Below are 18,646 nucleotides of genomic sequence, written 5' to 3' on the forward strand. Positions count from 1 at the left end.
CTTGTGGGGAGGTTGAGCTTCAGCTCTTTGGTCCCGCCTCTCAAACCTCGATTAGGTACTCACCTAGTTGTGCTTGCAGGAGTTAAGCTTTGGCTCTTTGGTCCTGACTCTCAACTGTCAATTAACTGGTGTACAGGTTCCTGATCCTACTGGGCGCTATCATATCTACACTTGAAACTGTGTATGGAGTAAGCCTCCACCACATCATTTCCTAATGCATTCCATTTGTTAACTACTCTTGACACAAAAAAATTCTTTCTAATGTCTCAATGACTCATTTGGGCACTCGATTTCACCTGTGTACCCTAGTGCATGTGCCCCTTGTGTTAAATAAACTGTCTTTGTTTACCCTATCAATTCCTTTGAGAATCTTGTATGGGGTAATCATGTCCCTCCAACTTGTGTCTTGCAGCGACGTGAGGTTTAATTCCCGTAGTCTCTCATCATAGCTCATACCCCTCAGTTTGGGCATTAGTCTGGTTGCAAATCTCTGAACCTTCTCCAATTTAATATCCAATTTAGTCTTATGCTTGACAAGATATGGACTCCATGCTGGAGCTGCACACTTCAAGATTGGTCTGATATACATGGTATACACGGTTCTGAACGATTCCGTACACTAGTTTCTAAAGGCCATACTTATGTTGGCCAATCTGGCATATGCCACTGATGTTATCCTCTTGATGTGGGCTTCAGGGGACAGGTCTGGCATGATTTCAACCTCCAGGTCTTTCTATCTCTGATTCTTGAAGAATTTTATCTCCCAAATGATAACTTGTATCTAGCCTCCTGCTCCCTACACCTATTTATATATATAAATATATATATATATATATATATATATATATATATATATATATATATATATTAGTATATTTTGGTAGCAGTCTTTCCTGTAGACATATATTATTAAATATGACCGAAAAAGTAAGATTAATAATTCTAACACGAATTTTCTCAATCTTTCGTACATTACGCTTCACTGTTGGAGGTAAATCAAAAATCACTTCTCCAAAATTCATTTTTATTTCTAGTCTGACGCGACACGGGCGCGTTTCGTAAAACTTATTACATTTTCAAAGACTTCACAAATACACAACTGATTAGAACTTGCGTTTCCCTGATTTTATATCTACATTTGAGTGAGGTGGGAAGGGTGATGTGGCATTACATTTGAGTGAGGTGGGAAGGGTGATGTGGCATTAACACAAGACAGAACACTAGGGGATATTAATAGGGTATTAAAAGTATCAACACAAGACAGAACAGAAACAATGGGTATTGAATAGAAGTGTTTGTAGAAAGCCTATTGGTCCATATTTCTTGATGCTTCTATATTGGAGCGGAGTCTTGAGGTGGGTAGAATATAGTTGTGCAATAATTGGCTGTTGATTGCTGGTGTTGACTTCTTGATGTGTAGTGCCTCGCAAACGTCAAGCCGCCTGCTATCGCTGTATCTATCGATGATTTCTGTGTTGTTTACTAGGATTTCTAGAAATCCTAGTAAATTTAATCCTAGTAGTTTACTAGGATTTCTAGAAATCCTAGTAAACAACACAGAAATCATCGATAGATACAGCGATAGCAGGCGGCTTGACGTTTGGGAGGCACTACACATCAAGAAGTCAACACCAGCAATCAACAGCCAATTATTGCACAACTATATTCTACCCACCTCAAGACTCCGCTCCAATATAGAAGCATCAAGAAATATGGACCAATAGGCTTTCTACAAACACTTCTATTCAATACCCATTGTTTCTGTTCTGTCTTGTGTTGATACTTTTAATACCCTATTAATATCCCCTAGTGTTCTGTCTTGTGTTAATGCCACATCACCCTTCCCACCTCACTCAAATGTAATGCCACATCACCCTTCCCACCTCACTCAAATGTAGATATAAAATCAGGGAAACGCAAGTTCTAATCAGTTGTGTATTTGTGAAGTCTTTGAAAATGTAATAAGTTTTACAAAATGCGCCCGTGTCGCGTCAGACTAGAAATAAAAATGAATTTTGGAGAAGTGATTTTTGATTTACCTCCAACAGTGAAGCGTAATGTACGAAAGATTGAGAAAATTCGTGTTAGAATTATTAATCTTACTTTTTCGGTCATATTTAATAATATATATATATATATATATATATATATATATATATATATATATATATAATATATTTATATATTTACTATATATATAATATATTTATATATTTACATCACCTCACACGGATGCGTGTGAGGTCAGTAGAACTCTCGGTTACAATTCTTTTGACCATGTCGTGGCACAGTCGATTAAGGCGCGTCTGGGATTCTCTTGGACGTAGGTTCAAACCCTCGTCACGGCACTTGTGGATTTGTTCATTTGATGCATCATGCTATTGTGATTTATGTGTGTAATAAAATAGGTACAGTAAATGTATATTTATAAACTATAATAGTTTACCCCTAATTATTTGTAGTTTTCTTTAAAGTATTTCGTTTTCTTTTATTTATTTTTAATAGTTTATCATAAAATAAATCAATAAACCAAAAATCTAAATCATCATATTCGAGGATTATGTTTCCTATTAGTCTTACTTACGAGGTCCTCCGAGGCCAAGTACTGATCTTGTTCAGGATGTAGGCTACACCAGTTGCTTAAGCCTTAGCCTACTATATTTATTTATTTATTTATTTATTTTTATACAACCAATCTTTGTAAAATTTATTGTATGTATGTACCTTACCTAAATAAACATTTTATTTTTTTTTTATTTTTTTTTTTATTTTTTTATTTACATATATTTATTTATTTATTTATATATTTATTATTTATTTATTTATTTATTATTTAAAAATATTTATTTATATAAATAGGTATATTTATACCTCTTTACTGCTAGGTAAACACTATATAAATTTGAAGAAAGTTGAAGAGCGCACTTACGGGCTATTCATTCCCGTGCCTCTTGGGTGGCTTAATCTTTATCAATCATTCTAAAGAGCGCAACTAGGAACAAGCAGCTTCCATTGTTTATGGCTTATATGGGGCTTTAAATACCACCTCTTGACAGTTGAGCTTGTATCATAATAATAATAATTATTATTATTATCATTTGCAGGAAGGTACAATGGGTTGGTGAGATTACATAAGACTGGTATTTTTACATTCTTGCAAAGCCACTAACACGCATAGCGTTTGAGGCAGGTCCTTAATCTAACAGGTAAGGTGAAAAGGTACATTGTAGCAAGGTTTTATATCAACAAATAACTACAATGTAAGTTAACAGAGGTGATTACACTGGTAAGGATATGTCTTAAGTACTAAGATTGTGGAAGTGGGGTAGTACAAGATATAATGTGATTTTGAAGTACAAGGTAGGAAACTATAAGGATGAAATTCTGTACTTTTTGGTTTTACTTTTGAACAGAGGAAGGGTTAGACAATTGTTTAATTCATCAGGAAGTGAGTTCCAAAGTACGGGGCTACAAGTATCTCTGGTAGTTGAGCTTGTATGGAGCTACAAGTATCTTTGGCAGCTGAGCTTGTATGGGGCTACAAGTATCTCTGGTAGTTTAGGTAGTATGAGGATCTAGATGACGGGAAGTGTAGCGTGGACAAAATCAGGGGCGACAAGGAGGCACTAACACGGAGCGACAATATACGGAAGAGTAATGTGCAGAATACTGGAACAATCTCTCAGCTCCCAGGGACCGTCAAGACTTTAAATGGCTTCTACACAAATGCCAGAAGCCTAGTAAATGAGTGATGCATTGAATGTATAAATGAAGGCCGAGAATCCCGAAATCATTGGCATTAATTAATTGGCATTGTTAATTTGCATAGTATGATCAATGCGGCATCAGAAACCCAAACCCTTATAATGAGGGAATTTAACCACGAGACAGTAGGCTGGGTAAATCTAATATAACAAGCAGGAGAACAATTTCTTGACCTGATACAGGACTCCTTTCTCTCACAACCGAGGTAACATCATTCTAGATCAAATTCAGGTAGTGGAAAGGTTAACCCCCTTCACGTAATCACATTCTAAGATGGATTACAATTATAGAAACCCAAGTAAAGGTCCAGGATGGTTACTTTCTAGATTGCCATCGAGAAAACTATTAAGGAATAAGAGATGAATTGGAAAACACCTATAGGGCACTGATAGATGGTTATGGCATGTAAGCATAGTGGGAACATTTCTAATAGGTCAACATTGAACTCGTTCAAAAACATGCACCAAGATAAAGAAAAGGAAGGGCACTAGATAGATGACACAGTAAAAAAAGAAAGTTGATGTAACTAAGAGGAACCTCTGAAGAAGGTATAAATCCACGAAGAACAACATAGATTATGAGATATGCAGAAGGGCGTTAAATTCACCCACCCAGGAAATCAGATCAACCAAAAGTAACTACAAATGAAAACTTGCCCGAAACATAAAGATCCAAAGTTGTTCGTTCAATGTCTATATAAGTAAAACAAAACAAAAATGACGCGTTAGGATCCTTAAAAAATGAGACTAATCAAGTTATAATGGACGATAACAGGGCAGCACACATTCTGAGTGAATACCTTACATCAGTGTTCACTAAAAAGATTAGACGACATCCCATTACCCTCACAAATGTTTAAAGGAGGCGAAGAGAACGAATTAAGGGATATACCCATAAGGTGTGGCATATCAGGACGATCAGAACTAAAACTCAAAAGCCCGGGTGTGGATGGAATTCAATCCAAAGTCGGAAAGGAACTACCAGATGAACTATGCCCACCCTGAAACTTCTTTTCAGAAAGTCTTTGAACCAAGGGATAATCCACCTAGATTGGGAATACTGTCTGCAAATGTCATCCCTGTTTAAAAAAGGCAGAAAGAGCTGAGCAGAAAACTATCGACCGATCAGCTTAACCTCACACGTCTGTAAGTTCATGGAGAGAATCCTTAGGGAGGGAATCATTCGCCATCTCACAGTGAACAAACAATATAGTAAAATCAACGCAACATGGGTTTGTTAAAAATAAATCTTGCCTTACAAACCTACTCATGTTTTTGGAAACGGTAACCAGCTACTCGGACAAAAGCCTTCCAGTAGATGTAGCGTACACGAACTTTTACAACCTTTTGGTTAAGGTAACATATGAAAGACTGGAAAGGAAATTACAGGCACACGGAATAAATGGGGGGAATGCTAGAACGGATAAAACAAAGAATGCAAAGGGACGTGCTAAACGGAAATGAATCTGACTGGAGAAATGTGGTAAGTGAGGTACCGCAGAGGTCCATTTTGAGGCCAACGCTCGTTGTCACATACAACAATGACAGACGAGAATATTATAAACAACATCATCAAATTTGCAGATGAGACTAAGATGTATGATAAAATGAGAAGTGGAAATGATATTGAAGCCTTACAAAGAGATCTACAAGAACGCCACAAGTGGTTGGAAAACTGGCAAATGCTTTTGAATATCTAAAAATGTAAGACCTTACATGTGGGTCATACAGTTGGGATGCCCAACAGTTGGGAGCTACAGTAAAAAAGGCAAAACCAATCAGCAGAATTGGTTTTGCAATTCTGAAAAAAAGGCAATTCATATTTGGCTAAAATTTCTGGTAGCAGATAATTTTGAATGAAATATTTACAAATTCCTGGAACATTGGTTATAGAATTGTCTCTGAATTCACGTATCTTTTCCCACTCCATCACATAGCGACGGAGGGTGTGCTAATAATTTGGTTGACACAGTTTACATTTGGTCAGGTCTGCATCAGCAGATAATGAGAATTCCCAGAGATACTTATAACCGAGTCTAAGCCGAGTCATACGAATCTTTGACTTCAAGGAAAATAAGGCAGTTATTCAACTGTAGAAGTCTTTGGTTCGCTCGCACTTGGGTTATAGTATCCAAGCATGGAGATTTACTCTTCAGAAATACATATCTGTTCTGGAGAAAGTTCAATACCGGGCGACAAAAATCATTCCAGAACTAAGTCAACTCTCATACCAGGAACGGTTAAGGGCCACAGAGCCAACAACAACCCGACAAGACAGGGCGGATCTCAGCGCAACTTTTTAAATACTAAACAATTTGGAGGCATATTGAGCTTTGAGCTCCATATTGATCCAGACCACTTTTTTAATGGGTCAGATGTAACACAAACAAGGAGCAACGGTTTCAAGCTCAGCCACAATGTTGGACAGAAAACATGAGATGCTTTTTCATCCCATAGGGTTATAAACCCATTGAACCTCATACCCGACGAATCCGGATATGCCAAAATATTACTGAATTTCAAAATCCAGCTCTATAAAATAATCAGGAAAAATGGGAAGAACTTTGAGAAGCCCGTGTATATAATAATAATAATAATAATAATAATAATAATAATAATAATAATGTAATAATATAGTAATATTATTTGTATAATATTGTATACTTGTATGTATGTGAAATTTATGTATGGTCACCAACGAGCGAGGTGGGGCAGCCAGGACCATCCCAGCGAGGTGGGGCAGCCAGGACCATCCCAGCGAGGTGGGGCACCCAGGACCTTCCCAGCGAGGTGGGGCACCCAGGACCATCCCAGCGAGGTGGGGCAGCCAGGACCATCCCAGCGAGGTGGGGCAGCCAGGACCATCCCAGCGAGGTGGGGCACCCAGGACCATCCCAGCGAGGTGGGGCAGCCAGGACCATCCCAGCGAGGTGGGGCACCCAGGACCTTCCCAGCGAGGTGGGGCACCCAGGACCATCCCAGCGAGGTGGGGCAGCCAGGACCATCCCAGCGAGGTGGGGCACCCAGGACCATCCCAGCGAGGTGGGGCAGCCAGGACCATCCCAGCGAGGTGGGGCAGCCAGGACCATCCCAGCGAGGTGGGGCACCCAGGACCTTCCCAGCGAGGTGGGGCACCCAGGACCATCCCAGTGAGGTGGGCACCCAGGACCATCCCAGCGAGGTGGGCACACACCCAGGACCATCCCAGCGAGGTGGGCACGCACCCAGGACCATCCCAGCGAGGTGGGGCAGCCAGGACCATCCCAGCGAGGTGGGGCAGCCAGGACCATCCCAGCGAGGTGGGGCAGCCAGGACCATCCCAGCGAGGTGGGGCACCCAGGACCATCCCAGCGAGGTGGGGCAGCCAGGACCATCCCAGCGAGGTGGGGCACCCAGGACCATCCCAGCGAGGTGGGGCACCCAGGACCATCCCAGCGAGGTGGGGCACCCAGGACCATCCCAGCGAGGTGGGGCACCCAGGACCATCCCAGCGAGGTGGGGCAGCCAGGACCATCCCAGCGAGGTGGGGCACCCAGGACCATCCCAGCGAGGTGGGGCACCCAGGACCATCCCAGCGAGGTGGGGCACCCAGGACCATCCCAGCGAGGTGGGGCACCCAGGACCATCCCAGCGGAGTATAAGTACCAAGATAACGTCACAGAACAACTGATATCTGTATTATTGGGTCATTATCTCACAGATACGTGATATCACCTTGAGGGCCATCCAATAGAAGCATTAGTGCCTTAGTATACACAAAATGTATATGTCAGTTGGTACACCATATACATGTACTAACTGTTCAGTCATCGAGGCCCTAAGTAACTATGTATATATATGATACACTATACACCCCACTCTTGGTAAAGCAGACCAAGAGCTGGTGTATATGCCGTCCGCTTCTCTGTGTATGTATATTGAGAGTCTACCTTCACCCTGGACAATATGCGAGACGGTGGTATACTTGCTGGTTTACTGGTTTGTAAACTATTGTGGCAGCCTTGATAACCCTCCAGGGGTTGATAGGACTTAATAACCCTCCAGAGGTTGATAGGCCTTGATAACCCTCCAGGGGTTGATAGGCCTTGATAACCCTCCAGGGGTTGATAGGACTTAATAACCCTCCAGAGGTTGATATAACTTAATAACCCTCCAGAGGTTGATAGGCCTTAATAACCCTCCAGAGGTTGATAGGACTTAATATCCCTCCAGAGGTTGATAGGCCTTAATAACCCTCCAGAGGTTGATAGGACTTGATAACCCTCCAGAGGTTAATAGGCCTTAATAACCCTCCAAACGTTGATAGGCCTTAATAACCCTCCAAACGTTGATAGGCCTTAATAACCTTCCAAACGCTGATAGGCCTTAATAACCCTCCAAACGTTGATAGGCCTTAAGGGGCTAAGAGATAGTTTTTTGAAAGTTGTTCAATGTCAACCAATTTTTTTTTTACTAGTTGTATATGAAAAGGGTTTCATCTGGTCCAAGTCTCAGCATCGTAGCATAAATAGGAAGGGAGAAAAAAATATTGAATTGTGTTTCAAAAATTTTCCAAAATGATCAAAAACGATTATCAAACACAAGTGTCAACTGAAATCATGTCTGTGACGCTCAGGTATCACAATAGCATATATTAAAAAAATTATAACCAGTTTTATTAAAAAAATTAAGTTAATTTTTTTTTTTCAATTTTTTTTATCGGACGATTTGCATGAAACTTATACACCTGACTGCACGTAAGCCTATCTGTAAGGGTGCCAAGGGGGCCAGGAAATTGGTTGATGTCAACCTCAGTCACAGATGGCAGCACCTTAGACTTTATTTTTTACTTATTATTTTCAAGTAACATAAACGTTCATATTTCTCTTTCATTTTTTATTCAATTTACATGAAACTTACACCTTATATGTAGAGTGTATGTCTCTAAAATCTGATGCCAGCTTTGTTTCCTAAGTTCATTTATTGATTTTATAATAGAAATAAACATGATATATTTGCATAATTTTTTGGGGGGAACTTTGACTATTTGTATTAGGAAAACTAAAGATGTTATGGAAAATAACTGGCAACAGATCCTTTATTATATGCTAATGTGACAGAAAAGTTTCATAGAATGATTATATTTGAAAGGTGTGGTTGTAAATACACACTTGAAAATGTGTAAAATTCGTTGAAAAAATACAAAAAAATTAAAAATCTCCCTTTCTATTTAGGCTGCAGTACTGAAACTTGGAACAATTGCAGCCCTTTTCATATACAACTAGTCAAAAAATATTGGTTGACATTGAACAACTTTAAAAAACTATCTATTTGCCCCTTAATAACCCTCCAGAGGTTGATAGGCCCAACACCAAACAAAATAATGTTTATCTTGGATTTAGACAGGTCTATGTGCACCTCTTCAGTTCAGGAAGAAATGTATCAATTGTACAAATGATCACGAGAAAAGCCCCTCTGCTAATTCTAACACAAATTCTCTAATTCTAATTTATTACGAAAGACCCTAGCTTTTATTTGGGCAAACAAGTACATCAACTTTATGTTCAAGGTGTTGATTAGTTCAGCTTTGTTTTAAAAGTTTATACGTACTGGCCACCCACAGGATGGGTATGGGGGTCCTTCACCCACTCACAGGATGGGTATGGGGGTCCTTCACCCACTCACAGGATGGGTATGGGGGTCCTTCACCCACTCACAGGATGGGTATGGGGTATTGTGATTAAGGGAGGAGTGAAGAATATAGTGTTAGTGAGTGAAGGATAGTGTTAGGGAGAGTGAAGGATAGTGTTAGGGAGAGTAAAGGATAGTGTTAGGGAGAGTGAAGGAAAGTGTTAGGGAGAGTGAAGGATAGCGATGAGGAGAATTAAGGATAGTATTAGGGATATAGTGGAGGCTAGTTTTGGGGAGAGGAGTACCGCAGGGATAGTTACTGGGTCAACATCTATCCACCAGTGTCAACCAGAGAGTCATGGGGCTAGTAACGGTTGCCGCGCGCCCCCCTTTGTTGGCCCCTGTGTGCGTTTAGGCGTCCCGCCCCCCCTTTGGTGCTCCCCCCCCTGACCGCCGCCGCCCCCTCACACGCCCCCTCTCCCCCTCCCCCCCTTCCTCTCACCCATCCCTTCGACCCCTCCGCGGCGCCCCCCCCGGCTATCTCAGGTGTCGCTTAGTATTTCATTACGCATTTATTTCACGTAATAAGGTAATACATAGCTATTGTATGTGTATGTATTTCAGGGGGAGTAGGCGGGGGGAGGCAACCACGTGTCACACTTTTGTTTACAAACATACACAAGGACCGGATTTAAAGTCCAATAATTCCCTGCCCGTAATATGTCAACGCTCTGGGAACGAAGTGTTGCCAGTTCCTTCCCAAAACTTGTATATATATTCATGTATACTCTTAACGAGCGTTCAGCACCAAGCATACTATGTATCTCAGACACATAGTATGATACATATGGACATTAGTGATGCGGAGGAAAGGAGTTAGACATGCGTGGAGAGAGTCGAGAGTGTGTGAGAGAGTGAGTGAGAGAGAGAGAGAGAGAGAGAGAGAGAGAGAGAGAGAGAGAGAAGGGTGGGTTCCCTACTCGACTAAAAGCCGACCCACCAACCCACCAACCAGTGTGTGTGTGTAGTTGTCTCCCTAGCCCACGCTCGCCTGCCTACTCCTATCTAAACGCTCTAAACTGGATTACCATTACGTCTTGGCGGACACCTACGTCGCTACGTCTCAAGGTAAGACATCTTAAGAGAGATATTTAGACCTGGATAGTTCCCAAGTGTTGTTTTTGCGTCGTGAGTTCGTCGAAAATGAAAGTGTTCTCTCCTATAGGAGCTTCCCAAGTCCTACCGTGTCACTCCTAGGACCCTCAAAGGTATCCCTCGATGGTGTGTATAGTGAGGGCCCAGGGCAGGCCCCTCCTGCAGGAGGCAAGGGGCCCTCAGACCCTGCTGGTCCTCCTGTAGGGCTGAGTGACAGCTCCTACACTCTTTTTCAAGGGTAATTGTCTAGCTCCCTGCTGGACCGTCTCCCTCATAGTGAGGGTACTAGAGCCATGGTGAGTGTGGTGTGGTGATGGTGAGTGTGGTAGAGCAATAGTGAGTGTGGTAGAGCGATAGTGAGTGTGGTAGAGCATTAGTGAGTGGTAGAGCGATAGTGAGTGTGGTAGAGCGATAGTGAGTATGGTAGAGCGATAGTGAGTGTGGTAGAGCGATAGTGAGTGTGGTAGAGCGATAGTGAGTGTGGTAGAGCGATAGTGAGTGTGGTAGAGCGATAGTGAGTGTGGTAGAGCGATAGTGAGTGTGGTAGAGCGATAGTGAGTGTGGTAGAGCGATAGTGAGTGTGGTAGAGCGATAGTGAGTGTGGTAGAGCGATAGTGAGTGTGGTAGAGCGATGGTGAGTGGTAGAGCGATAGTGAGTGTGGTAGAGCGATGGTGAGTGGTAGAGCGATAGTGAGTGTGGTAGAGCTATAGTGAGTGTGGTAGAGCGATAGTGAGTGTGGTAGAGCGATAGTGAGTATGGTAGAGCGATAGTGAGTGTGGTAGAGCGATAGTGAGTGTGGTAGAGCGATGGTGAGTGGTAGAGCAATAGTGAGTGTGGTAGAGCGATAGTGAGTGGTAGAGCGATAGTGAGTGTGGTAGAGCATTAGTGAGTGTGGTAGAACGATAGTGAGTGTGGTAGAGCGATAGTGAGTGTGGTAGAGCGATAGTGAGTGTGGTAGAGCGATAGTGAGTGTGGTAGAGCATTAGTGAGTGTGGTAGAGCGATAGTGAGTGTGGTAGAGCAATAGTGAGTGTGGTAGAGCGATAGTGAGTGTGGTAGAGCATTAGTGAGTGTGGTAGAGCGATAGTGAGTGTGGTAGAGCGATAGTGAGTGTGGTAGAGCGATAGTGAGTGTGGTAGAGCGATAGTGAGTGGTAGAGCGATAGTGAGTGTGGTAGAGCGATGGTGAGTGGTAGAGCGATGGTGGGTGGTAGAGCAATAGTGAGTGTGGTAGAGCGATAGTGAGTGTGGTAGAGCGATAGTGAGTGTGGTAGAGCTATAGTGAGTGTGGTAGAGCGATAGTGAGTGTGGTAGAGCGATAGTGAGTATGGTAGAGCGATAGTGAGTGTGGTAGAGCGATAGTGAGTGTGGTAGGGGGTTGATGATAGTGATGGAGGGGCGTAGGGACCCCCCCCCCCCCACCACCACTTGCGAAGACTCACTCTCCACTCACAATACCACCTTTTTATCCTCTGAGGCCGCCACTAGCTCTGCTGCTGCCTCAGTCCTGGGGTCGTACCCTGGGGTCGTACCCCGGGGTCACCCTGGGGTCAGCCTTGTGTGTACCCCATGTGTACCAAGAGACCTAGGGGCCCAGGCCTTGACTTGTGATAACTTGATCCAAAATGCTGGTGCTTGGGACGGCCCACTACAGCCCAGTTGGTCTGGCACTCACTGCAGTAACTAGTTGGTTCTGGCGTATATATGAAAGAGCTACGGCAACCACGTGTGGATCAGTACGTTAAGGACGAATCAGAGGTTTCGTTGATATGTTCATTTCAGAACGGAAGTACTCGCCTAATTGTGCTTGCGGGGGTTGAGCTCTGGCTCTTTGGTCCCGCCTCTCAACCGTCAATCAACTGATGTACAAGTGTTCACATGTGGGTGTAAACATGCACATAATCCCACATTACTAAGTGTTCACATGTGTGTCTAAACATGCACATAATCCCACATATTACTAAGTGTTCACAGGTGTGTCTAAACATGCACATAATCCCACATATTATTAAGTGTTCACATGTGTGTCTAAACATGCACATAATCCCACATATTATTAAGTGTTCACATGTGTGTCTAAACATGCACATAATCCCACATATTACTAACGTCTGCCAAGACCAACATTCGGAAACTTGTTCGGCTACAAGATCGCATCTTAACCGGAATACCGTCCGCTATAGGTAGTCAGTTCCTTAATACACATAGAAAATGGATAAATCCTTCATGCGGTCTCACTCACGAATAGTCATAAAAATGAAATTTATTGCGTCTTTGGTGCTTTGAGATGAGGAAACACAGGTGTTGTGAGGTGTTGTGAGGTGTCCACCACCAGGTGAGACGCGCCGCTGCCTCATTCATCACGGCGCGGGTCATGACATGGACTGGCACATGACCTTCATGCATTTCTTTCCTGTTTCGTAAAAAAATCTTTAAGTATTTTATCATGAACGTCATCGGCGCGCTTCCATGCAGTCTGCCAGGACTCTCATTTCTAAAAAGCGGGTTAATTGTTGACTATCTGTTGATTTTGAGTTTTGTTTACTCCAGCAGCCTGGTCTGAGGCCACAGCCTTCCCTGATGATTATACCAGGTCTTTGAAGCTATGTTGACTTCGTAGTAACCTGCAGACGCACTGCAGCCGTCACAGCCTGGCTGATCAGGTGACTAGCAGCAGCAACAGATAAAGTTCCGCCTCGAAAGCTCCATTGTTCCAACTACATTTCGAATATATGTGTTTGCAGGAGATTAAGAGAGAGTGGTCGCCCTGTGGAGTTGACATTACACAAGCACACACTAATGGGTGATTGTATATGGCTTCTGGGAGTTCTTCCAACCCCCAGTCCGGCCTGGGGCCAGGCTTCTTTTGTGATAACTTGTTCTAGAAGACTGTTGTGCAGAGCGTTCTGCAGGCTCACATATCCACTACAACACGAGTGATCCAGCACTTCTTGCAGTTAAGTGTTCAGTGTACTCTTAAACTCTTAAAGTTTGGTACCTGCAATATCTCTCATCTTTGCTGGGAGGATCTTTTATGTTGTACAGTCTGATGGTGCATGTGGGATCGAACTGACGTCCCTGGTGGCTTCCTCCACCAGTTGGCTCCCATTGTATGGTTGTATGGACTATAATTTCTCACCGTGAAATAGAACCAATTACACTTAGATAATTACAGACATGCACACGCACACGCACACACGTGGGGTCTCGCGGCTGAGTGGAGAGCGCTCGGAGGTCGTAGTCCTAAGGGTCCAGGTTTGATTTCAGGCCGAGGCAGAAACAATCCTCGGGGTGTGTATATTCACCTAGTTGTGCTTGCGGGGGTTGAGCTTTGGCTCTTTCAGCCCGCCTCTCAATTGTGAATCAACTTTTTTCTTTCTTTCTTCTCTCCCACCCACAAACACGAAACCACCCGTAACAGCTAACTAGCTCCCAATTACTTATTTACTGCTAGGTGAATAGGAGCATCAGGGTAAAAGAAACTGCCCATTTGTTTCTGCATCGCCGGGATAGATCCTCGGACCCTAAGATTACGAATCCTGAGCGCTGTCCACTCAGCCACCAGGGCCTATAACGTGTGTGTGTGTGTGTGTGTGTATGTTAGAGAGAAATATATGTAGTAGACATAGGGGAAAAAAAGATTGGTTAGGAAGGCGGGGCCCAAGAGCTAATAGCTCGATTCTGCAGGCACAAATAGTAAATACAAGTGCATGCACACGCACGCACGCACGCACGCACACACACACACACACACACACACACACACACACACACACACACACACACACACACACACACACACACACACACACACATTAGACAGCTGCTACGGGCTGCTTCCTGTGTGTGCGTGAAAAATAATAATCAGTTGATTGAGAGTTGAGAAGCGGGCCTAAAGAGCCAGAGCTCAACCCCCGCAAGCACAACTAGGTGAGTACACACACGCACACACTCCTGGAGAAATATTTACTCTACCAACCATTGTATCACCACACACGAGGAAGTGTTCAGCTTGTACTACAAAACACTACTGAACACAACAGTAAGTGTTCCAGTACCATTAACACCTTCATCGACCGCACTTCTCAACTACATTAACACCTCTTAAGTGTTTACGAAGTCGACCAAACCGTTAAACATGCGACTATTAGTCAAAATTAAAGCACGAACTTAAAATTTAAAAAATAAATGAAAACAAAATAAAGCAAAAATTAAAGCACAAAGTTTCTATACATCGGCCACGACAGGTTAGGTGGGTTGCTTGGGTTCGCACGTTTCTGGCTAGGTAAAAACGGTCGCATTTTTTACGTAGTGGCAAATGAGAAATCTGGCTGAATAACATAGTAGTAGTCTGAAACAAAACATGGGATGAGGTTGTTTACGTATGCTGAGAAAAGTCTTAATTGTTTAGTATTAGTTTTATCGTCCCAAGCTTAAGCCTTTGACTGTGTGTGGTTATAATCATGTTTTTAGTGAAGCCGCTTCAGGTAATAAACTGGTACACATTATTCGTAATGAATTAGTAACATTAATAAACATTAATTCACGTAAATGGCAGAATAAACAAAGCAAAAACAGCCTTAGGAAAACTGAAGACATTCCGAAGCCTTAACAGGAACACACCACAACACCTACACAAGCCCGCACCACCTCTAATATCCCCCAGTACCACTACACACCTTAAAGAAAACCAACAAGCAAAAACTACAAGCAGTGCACAATAAGGCGCTAAGGAGAGCAGCAAAACACCGTCCACCATATGACCAGACAGTCCAGGAACTCCTGAACACACAGCCACTATACATCAGACTGCAGCACCAAGCTATCAGGGTGTGGAACACCATCTTTATGTTAGAAGACCCAATGTTAGAAACATTACTCCAAGATGCTGGTGTCAGCAAGGCGGACAGCCCGCCTGCTATCATAACATGGTGTCAGCAAAGCGGACAGCCCGCCTGCTATCATAACTCACTACTTTCCACATTTCTATAACTTTTCCATCGTCTGTACCTGTCTGTCTTCCAAATAAAGAGAAGGCGACAGGGAGAGACAGGGACACACAAGTTACAGCCCCGCTCCTGTCAACTACGGGCTCACCATAGCCCGTGCTACTTGGAACGTTTTGTTCCCAGTAGCTGAATCTTAAATAACAACGAGAGACAACCTTTACGGGTTATTCATGCCCGTACCACCTCTTGGGTGGCTTAATCTTTATCAATCAGTGGAGAGAGAGAAGCACTGTTGTGTTCCGCGGTGTAAGTCATCTTCTCTTCCACATTTACTAAGGTTATAATGTTGTTGGTCTAGATCTCTTTACTTGCTTCTTGAGCAGTTACCTGTGTCATTCGTTATTAATTCGTTATAATATTAATTCATCTCGTTATTTTTGCGACGTCTCTGTGACCGCTTACAGCTGTCATGCTTGTTTGTGGTGAACTGTAACGTGCGTGTTACAGATGGTAGTTAGCCAAGACAGTCGTTATCCTTGTCAACCAGTCTAGAGCTGAAGTATCAATGTCTTCAAGCGGGGGGCAGGGGGGGGGCCTGGGCAGCCTCCACCGGGTATTAGAGGAAATTGCGAAGCTGTCCCGAGCCTCAAAATGCCCCTGTGTGTGTGTGTGTGGGTACTGGTGCCTGACCACCTTCCAGTCGCCTCACTGTCTTGTGCTGTCTCTGTCTGTCTGTCTCTCCTGTGCAGTTGTGAGGGCAATATAAACATACTATCGACTGCCTCAATGACTTAACGGCTGTGTGTGTGTGTGTGTGTGTGTGTGTGTGTGTGCGTGTGTGTGTGTGTGTGTACTCACCTATATGTACTCACCTATATGTGCTTGCAGGATCGAGCATTGACTCTTGGATCCCGCCTTTCGAGCATCGGTTGTTTACAGCAATGACTCCTGTCCCATTTCCCTATCATACCTGGTTTTAAAATTATGAATAGTATTTGCTTCCACAACCTGTTCCTGAAGTGCATTCCATTTCCCCACTACTCTCACGCTAAAAGAAAACTTCCTTACATCTCTGTGACTCATCTGAGTTTCAAGCTTCCATCCATGTCCTCTCGTTCTGTTACTATTCCGTGTGAACATTTCGTCTATGTCCACTCTGTCAATTCCTCTGAGTATCTTATACGTTCCTATCATGTCCCCCCTCTCCCTTCTTCTTTCTAGTGTCGTAAGGCACAGTTCCCTCAGGCGCTCTTCATACCCCATCCCTCGTAGCTCTGGGACGAGTCTCGTTGCAAACCTCTGAACCTTTTCCAGTTTCATTATATGCTTCTTCAGATGGGGACTCCATGATGAGGCGGCATACTCTAAGACTGGCCTTACGTAGGCAGTGTAAAGCGCCCTAAATGCCTCCTTACTTAGGTTTCTGAATGATGTTCTAACTTTTGCCAGTGTAGAGTACGCTGCTGTCGTTATCCTATTAATATGTGCCTCAGGAGATAGATTAGGTGTTACGTCCACCCCCAGGTCTCTTTCACGCATCGTTACAGGTAGGCTGTTCCCCTTCATTGTGTACTGTCCCTTTGGTCTCCTATCTCCTAGTCCCATTTCCATAACTTTACATTTGCTCGTGTTGAATTCTAGTAGCCATTTCTCTGACCATCTCTGCAATCTGTTCAGGTCCTCTTGGAGGATCCTGCAATCCTCATCTGTCACAACTCTTCTCATCAACTTTGCATCATCCGCAAACATCGACATCGACTATCATAACATGGTGTCAGCAAAGCGGACAGCCCGCCTGCTATCATAACTCACTACTTTCCACATTTCTATAACTTTTCCATCGTCTGTACCTGTCTGTGAGCCTGGAGGGCACTAGTGAAGGGCTAGCCGACCCCTTTCCCTCCCCCCATCCCTCCCTCGGCAGAACCAGCCGGCCCCAGCCCTCCTAGCCAGGATCTCCTCCCTATCCCCCCCACCCCATCTCATTCTACACACCCCTGGGGCGGGCTGCTGTACCCTTACCTATTTTTTTTTAATCCAGACCTGGGGTAGATAAAAGGCCCCTGTGGCCAGTACAGCTGTGGAGGGCGTCCCAGGAAGGTCTGGCAGACCACAGCCTTCCCCGGCTATCCTGACAACGTGTTTCCCGCTGATGCAATATATGTTTCCACTAGACGCCGAGATCACCAGTACCTTCCAGAGCCTGAAAATGATAACGTCACCAACCGACGTCACTACAGACGACGTCACCACACAACATTTTATCTCTTGTTTACGTTAGGTTAGGATGGGTTAGGTTAGGTTAGACGGGGTTTGTTTACAACGCAGCGATGACGTAGAGCGGTACAAACTCTGCTCAGGTCTTGGACGCCACTCCGAGGGTCGGCTCTGGCCGGCACCAGGCGTCATTATCAAGGGAATTAACCACAGGTTTTTAAAAAATGGTGATTGGGTAGGATTGTTGGGTTGGCTAGGTACACCAACCCACGGTCAGTCTTGGGCAGCCCTCCCCCCCTGGCCCGGGTACCCACGCCCCATACCCACCTCCACATCCACACTTACATTGTTCTTAACAAAACAACTTCCCACATTTCTCTGGGTCAAGTGTTTTCCTTAGAAAGGTAAAAAGGGTGGTGAGAGGCAGTGTCCACCCCCCTTGCCTCTCTCCCTCCCCCCACCACCTGATTCTCCCTTACCTGCTCTCTCTCTCTCTCTCTCTCTCTCTCTCTCTCTCTCTCTCTCTCTCTCTCTCTCTCTCTCTCTCTCTCTCTCTCTCTCTCTCTCTCTCTCTCTCTCTCTCTCTAAACTAAGACGTTGGTTCATTAGGCAAGTCATTGATGTTCCTAGTGAAACTACATGCTAGAGCCCCTCATTTACTTCATGAGATTGTCCTTTGTATCCATTAAGAATAAAGTAGCATTAGTGCCAAGTAACTGTCACACAAGGAGCAGGATGAGCCCGGAGCCAACTGTGTGCCAGAGCCTTCGTGTGCTCGCTTGACTTAATATCCCGCGTATCAACCTGTTGAGCGAACACGTTCCAGAGGCTGGACAGCCGGGCCTAGGGATGAATGAATAGTGATTTTTTTTTTTTAATTTTTGCCTCGAGAGACGAGTTTATTTGGCAGCGCCACTGATCTTGTGAGTGGACACGCCGCCATAGCAGCATG

At 44.0% G+C, this 18,646-nt stretch overlaps 1 protein-coding gene across 1 annotated transcript in view; it reads left to right on the forward strand.

Annotated features, from left to right (window-relative positions):
- Positions 1-10,177: 10,177 nt before the first annotated feature.
- Positions 10,178-18,646, forward strand: part of LOC123769823 (zinc finger and BTB domain-containing protein 14) — a 37,253-nt gene continuing 28,784 nt past the window's right edge. The window contains exon 1 of the mRNA XM_045761141.2: positions 10,178-10,502. The gene's annotated coding sequence lies outside the window, so the exon portion shown is untranslated. The remainder of the gene's footprint in view (positions 10,503-18,646) is intronic.

The sequence above is a fragment of the Procambarus clarkii genome, chromosome 45 (assembly GCF_040958095.1).
Source record: "Procambarus clarkii isolate CNS0578487 chromosome 45, FALCON_Pclarkii_2.0, whole genome shotgun sequence".
NCBI lineage: Eukaryota > Metazoa > Arthropoda > Malacostraca > Decapoda > Cambaridae > Procambarus > Procambarus clarkii.